This window comes from Felis catus, chromosome E3 (genome assembly GCF_018350175.1).
Source record: "Felis catus isolate Fca126 chromosome E3, F.catus_Fca126_mat1.0, whole genome shotgun sequence".
Taxonomy (NCBI): Eukaryota; Metazoa; Chordata; class Mammalia; order Carnivora; family Felidae; genus Felis; species Felis catus.
In genome coordinates this window covers 17,765,155-17,771,175 of record NC_058383.1, presented here as the reverse complement: position 1 = coordinate 17,771,175, position 6,021 = coordinate 17,765,155, and the positions used below count along the sequence as shown (strand labels likewise).

The following is a 6,021-nucleotide window of genomic DNA, read 5'->3' as shown; positions in this document are numbered from 1 at the left end:
AGTAACCTTAAACACATATTACTAAGAGAAAGAAGGCAATCTGAAAAAGCTATATACTGTATGATTCCAACTATATTACATTCTGGAAAAGGCAAAACCATGGAGACAATAGAAAGATCAGTGGTTGCCAGGGTTTGGGGAGAAGGAACAAACAGGAGGAACACAGAGGATTTTTAGGGTAATGATTCTATAATAATGGTGGATACATAGCATTATGCATCTGCCAAAACTCATAGAATGTAAATCAAAATGAACCCTAATGTAAACTATGGGCTTTGGGTGATAATGATATATCAATGTCGATTCATAGATTATAACAAATGTACGAATCTGGTCTGGGATGCTGATAGTAGGGAGGCCGGGATAGAGGGTAAAGGGATATGGGAACTCTCTGCGCTGTCAGCTTAACCCTAAATTAAAATAAAAATCTAAAAAATAAAATCTATTCAAAATGTTTTAAAAATGGGGTGCCTGGGTGGCTCAGTCAGTTAAGTGTCTGACTCTTCATTTCCACTCAGGTCATGAACTCACGGTTTGTGAGTTTGAGCCCGGAGTCCAGCTCTCTGCTGACAGTGCAGAGCCTGCTTGGGATTCTCTCTCTCTCTCTCTCTCTCTCTCTCTCTCTCTCTCTCCCTCTGTCTCTGCCCCTCCCCTGCTCACACTCTCCATCTCTCTCTCTTTCAAAATAAATAAACATTAAACAATTTTTTTAATGTTTATTTATTTTTGAGAGACACAGAGACAGAATGCGAGTGGGTTAGGGGCAGAGAGAGACACACACAGAAACCAAAACAGGCTCCAGGCTCTGAGCTGTCAGCACAGAGCCCGACGTGGGGCTCGAACCCACGAACCGAGAGATCATGACCTGAGCTGAAGTCGGCCGCTCAACCGACTGAGCCACCCAGGCGCCCCTAAATAAATAAACTTTAAAAAAATGTTTTAAAAATAATGATTCATGTTACAATATGGATGAACCTTCAAAACATTATGCCATGTGAAAAAAGCCAGACACAAAAGACCACATATCTTATGATTCCAATGATATGAAATGTCTGAAACAGGGAACTCAACAGACAAAAGTAGATTAGTGGTTTCCAGGGGCTGAAGGAGGAGAGAATGGGGTCGTGATGGCTAAAGGGTTTCTTTCTGGGGTGATGAAAATGTTCTGGAGTTAGATTGTGGTGATGGTTGTACAACTTTCTAAATATACTAAAAATCACTGAATTGTATACTTTTCAAGGGATGAAGTTTATGATGTGTGAATTATATCTCATCTTAATAAAGCTGTTTTTAAAAAGCAACTACGTTGTAGCCTTAGACAAGGAAAGGTAAATTATTTTTTAAAATAAAAAACCCTCAAGGCTTCCAGGAGGCATTCTAGAATAATCCCTCGGTAAGCCTCAGCCCAATACTCGTCATTTTGCCCTCTGTCCCCCAGCCGCTCTAGGCATTTTGCACTGTCTGAGTGGTGTCTGCGTCTGCAGCTCTCGCCCAAGGACTGGTTTAGACACATTGTGAAAAATTAATAAAGGGGTGTGCAAAAATGGGCAAAGTGAGCGCCCCCAGGTGGCCGTAGGTCTCTGGCATCACATCTAGTTCAAGGCCTTCTGAGCCTCAGATTCTCCACCCTCCCCCGAGAAAAAATACACCACGACCGCGGCGAGGCTTGACGGCGCCCGGCTTCCTCGGCTCGGGTCCAGGCTCTGGGCTCCGCATGGGGAGCGGGGATGCAGGGGGTGCTTTGGACTTTTCCAGTCCCCAGACCCTGGAAGCTCCAACCCCAGGTCCACTGTCTTTTCCGAGCTGAGGAGACCCTGCTGCGCTGGGCCCAGCGTCGGAGCTGGCCCGGATCCGGCTTCGCATGGGGGCCAAGCTGCGGTCGGAACAGAGGAATCACGGCGTCGTGGGTCACTCTGGTACTCAGAGTGGACAACGGTACAGGAAAATGCCCCCAAGAGAATATGGCGACCTGCCTTCACAACGGTCATTCAGATGCACTCGGAAAGTTGTTACTCGTTTCGGTTGACCTTATTCATTTAAGAGTCAGCTCCAAACGCTCAGCTGCGGCCCTTGAAATTCCTAAGCCCTCTAGGCGCCGGCGGAGATTGGCTAGAGGACGCGCCTTCTGGCGGCGCCCAGTGATTGGACCTAGTGAAATACTAGGTCTGCTCTGGTTGGTCCCTGGGGCCAGACTCTAGAACGCTGTTGCTAGGTAACGCCACACGCGTACTACCAGGTGTCTGGAGGAGGTTGTGTGTAGGGAGCCCGCATTGATCAGCGTCCTCTGAGCATTCCACCTCTGTTCCGCTGGCCCACAGGCCTCCGGGAGTGCTTCCTGGCTGCAAAAATGAAGCCAGTTCTAGGGAGCTAAGCATATTTATGGAATTTCTTCATTGTCCCACGTGTGCAACAGCCTTCTTGTGAATCATCTAATTGAGCAACACTCCTTGTGAGGGTAGGGACTGTGGCCCCTGTTTAAGAATAAGAACATTGAAGGGCGCCTGGGTGGCTCAGTCGGTTAAGCATCTGACTTCGGCTCGGGTCATGATCTCACAGATGGTGAGTTCAGCCCCAAGCCAGGCTCTGTGCTGACAGCTCAGAGCCTGGAGCCCCATTCGGATTTGCCCTCTCTCTGCCCCTCTCCCGCTCACGGTCTGTCTGGCTGTCTCTGTCTTAAAAATAAACATTTAAACATTAAAATCAAAAAGAATAAAAACATTGAGACTGGCTACTGCTCCTTAGTCCAGTGTTCTTTCTGCTGACCTAACACTAGAGCTTTCTCTTCGGAGCCATCTCCACCCTTGAGCAGTTCACACACACTCCTGGGATAGAAGTCCTGGCCACCAGCTGGGCTCCAGTGACTTACAGAAGTGCCCTCTTCCCTTTTATCCACCGCTCTGAAGGCTGAGCGGCCAAAGTCAGAATCTTATTCTTTGTTGTTCCTAACCATCTAAAAACTGTAGTGTAAGTACAAAAACAACAACCCACACAATGTGCCAGGAACTGCAAAACACTTCAAAACCATTAGCTCATTTAATCATCAAGAAACAACCCTAATGAGGCTGATCATTTCACTTTCCGAATGGGGGTGCTCAAACTCAGTTACCCTCTGTAACACAGCTAAATTAAGCAGCCAGCATTAGAATCCAAGGTATCCAACTTTGAAGCCCATTTATCATAACCATGGTGCTACACAGCTATTTCTAAGCACAGCATTGTTCAAAAATATCAAAGGATCTCAGGAGGGGAAGAGAGAGAATCCCAAGCAGCCTCCGCAGTGTCAGAGTGGCACCCGGTACAGGGCTGGTACTCACGAACCGTGAGATCATGAGATCACGACCTGAGCTGAATCAAGAGTCAGAGGCCTCACCGACTGAACCACCCAGGCACCCTGGGTCCTTTTGCTACTTCTTCATCTGGATTTTTTTCAACTACTGAGGGTGATTCTGCCGATGCTTAATCAGAGCTAGTAGCTAGAACAACACTTCAGGCCTTTAGGAAAGGTGTGAAGTCATTTCCCACTTACTCATTCCGGTATGTCCTTGTAAGAGCTGAGAAGGGCCCCCGCACAAGTAGTGACATACTCCTGGGTGCTGCTTCTGTGCTAATCAGTTTCTAGGCCCTAGAGAAGCAACAGTCACACTCAGGAAACAGGCAAGGCCATGCACCTTGGTGCAAATCCAAGGTAGAGAGTTTCCGGAAGGCCCGGTTACAGTCAAGGTAACATACCTGATTCCAGGGTTTGCAGTGGGGGGGGGGGGGGGGTAACACAGACCAGGACACAGACTTTAGGTCCAAAGATATCAGGGCATCATGAGTGCCAGCCCATGGTCCTCAGTGTCAAGGTGAGGCATCTGCTCTGGCACTGATATTTCTATCTCCCCAAAGTGTCTTGCTTTTGGTCCCTTCCTTCTGCATCTACCACTTCTTGTTTTCTGCTGGAAAATAGGGAGAATCTCAGAACTTAGGCTGTAGCCACTTTTGGTCCATGAGGGTGAGGATGAGGGCAGTGGGCAAATTCAAAGACTTGACTCAGAGCTCCCCTGGACAGTTGATTGAGAGAGGTGTCCCAAGTCCCCACAGCTGGCTCATAGTCCTATGGAAATCTGGGATCATTAATCCCTCACCAGTGAGGATTGAGAGAATGCCTCAGATGGGGCATTATTCGCCACGTGTGAAGGTAGAGTCGCCCCAACTCTCCTTTTCAATAACAGGAACCTTATAGGGAGCCTCTAGGACTAGCTCAGGAAAAAACAAGCGTCCCGAGATCCTCACCCTATAGAGAAACTACTTCAACATCCTTTACATTTTACCTTTCTAAAGGCCCAAGATTGGTAACACATGAGTATTCAGAAACGTGTAGCTGGAAAACTTAAAACAAAACAAAACAAAAACAAACAAACAAAAAAAACCCAACTACTAGATCTTAACCTCTTTTAATGAGTGGCATACTAAAATTCTGATCTTCACCTTGAAGTGATCATGTACATCGACTGACCTTATACAACTCTCCCACCCCAACCAAAGAAAATGAACTCTGAGCTCCCAACTCTTTGTTGGTACCCCTTCCAAAGAGTTCATATTTCCTTGCAAATTCCCATTTATAAAGCACTCTGATCCTCTGCCCCCCCCCCCATTAGCAAGGGGCCCAACTTCTCTGCCTTAGTTTTCTTACCTGTTAAATGGGGATAATCATTTCTTTTTTTCTTAGGGATGTTGTGAAGATTAAATGAGATAATGTAATTAAAGATCCTTTTTAAGAACACTGGAGTTCAGGACCTGAGTTCGGTAAGTGCTGAACCAAATTTATTTATCTCCCTTAGTTCCACCTCAGGACCCTCTCTCTATATAAAACTCACTGGAGAAAAGATGTGTAGAGAAAGAATAGTCAAGGGTTATTTTTACAAACTTATTGTTATATTCCCCAAATCTAGGAGCAGTCTGGCACCACTTGGAATCTGAGAAAATAGAACTAACCTAGAAAAGGTACTGAAATTGCACTAGATAAGTGCCTTTAGAGGGAGAACTTTGTGAGGAATGGATCCTTGAGGCTTTCCAAGAAGTCTGACTTCAGGCATACACTGACCCCCTCAACTCAACAGACTGACTTCTCTGGGACGTGCCTTATCTTTGGGATCTCTTCAGAGGACCACAGACCTCAATTTTTTGTCCCACCCAAGAAACAGAAGTTCTCTCAGATCCTAGGAAAGAATAAATGAGTCAGAGTGGTATAGGAGTCCCAAAGGAAGCGTGTGTGGGGTGTGTGTGTGTGTACAACTACTGTGAGTCCTCAGCTAGGCGTTATTGGAACCATTTTAACGTTTAAAAAACTGGACGTTCAGAAAAATCAAGTGGTTTGCCCAAGCCCACACCACATGTAAGAGAAAGAATCAGGATCAGTATTCAAGTCTGTCTGACATCAGTCCCCAAGTAGTTAACCACTTGGAGATACTGAATATGCTGCCTCTGTGACCCACAGCTTTAGAGCCTCAGAAACATGGCCTAGGGGGAGTGAGGGGCCTGAGTCTTTGGTCCCAGGCCTTACTTCCAGGAAACTCTGAAATGTAAACTTTTATCTTCAAACAAGTAGTCTGGACCCAGAGACCATTACTGGGCCTTACCTTACCTTGATCTTATGTATTATTTTTCTCATAGAGTTATTTTGTGAAGCACAATTACATTGCAGTGTATTTTTTAAAAAAATTTATTTATTTTGAGAGAGAGAGAGAGAGAGAGCATGAACAGGGGAGAGGCAGAAAGAGAGGGAGAGAGAGAAGAATCCCAAGCAGGGTCTGCACTGTCAGTGAGTGCAGAGCCGAATGCTGGGCTCGATCCCGGTCCTGAGCAGAAACCGGGAGTCAGACACTTAACTGCCTGAGCCAGGCAGGCGACCCGATTGCAGTGGGCTTTTGTGTTAAAAGCTTATGCTAAATGCGCTTTAAGCTATACCACTGTTACACTTTTTGTTTTGTTTTGTACACCCCCGCCCCCACTTAAAAAGTATGGCAGTTTTTGAAGGGG

At 46.2% G+C, this 6,021-nt stretch overlaps 1 long non-coding RNA gene across 1 annotated transcript; it reads left to right on the top strand.

Annotated features, from left to right (window-relative positions):
- The first annotated feature begins 1,837 nt into the window (after nucleotides 1–1,837).
- Nucleotides 1,838–5,552, top strand: LOC123382532. Its single transcript, XR_006591027.1, has 3 exons — nucleotides 1,838–2,455; nucleotides 4,712–4,788; nucleotides 4,935–5,552. It is a non-coding gene; the product is annotated as an uncharacterized LOC123382532 (long non-coding RNA).
- Nucleotides 5,553–6,021: the final 469 nt, after the last annotated feature.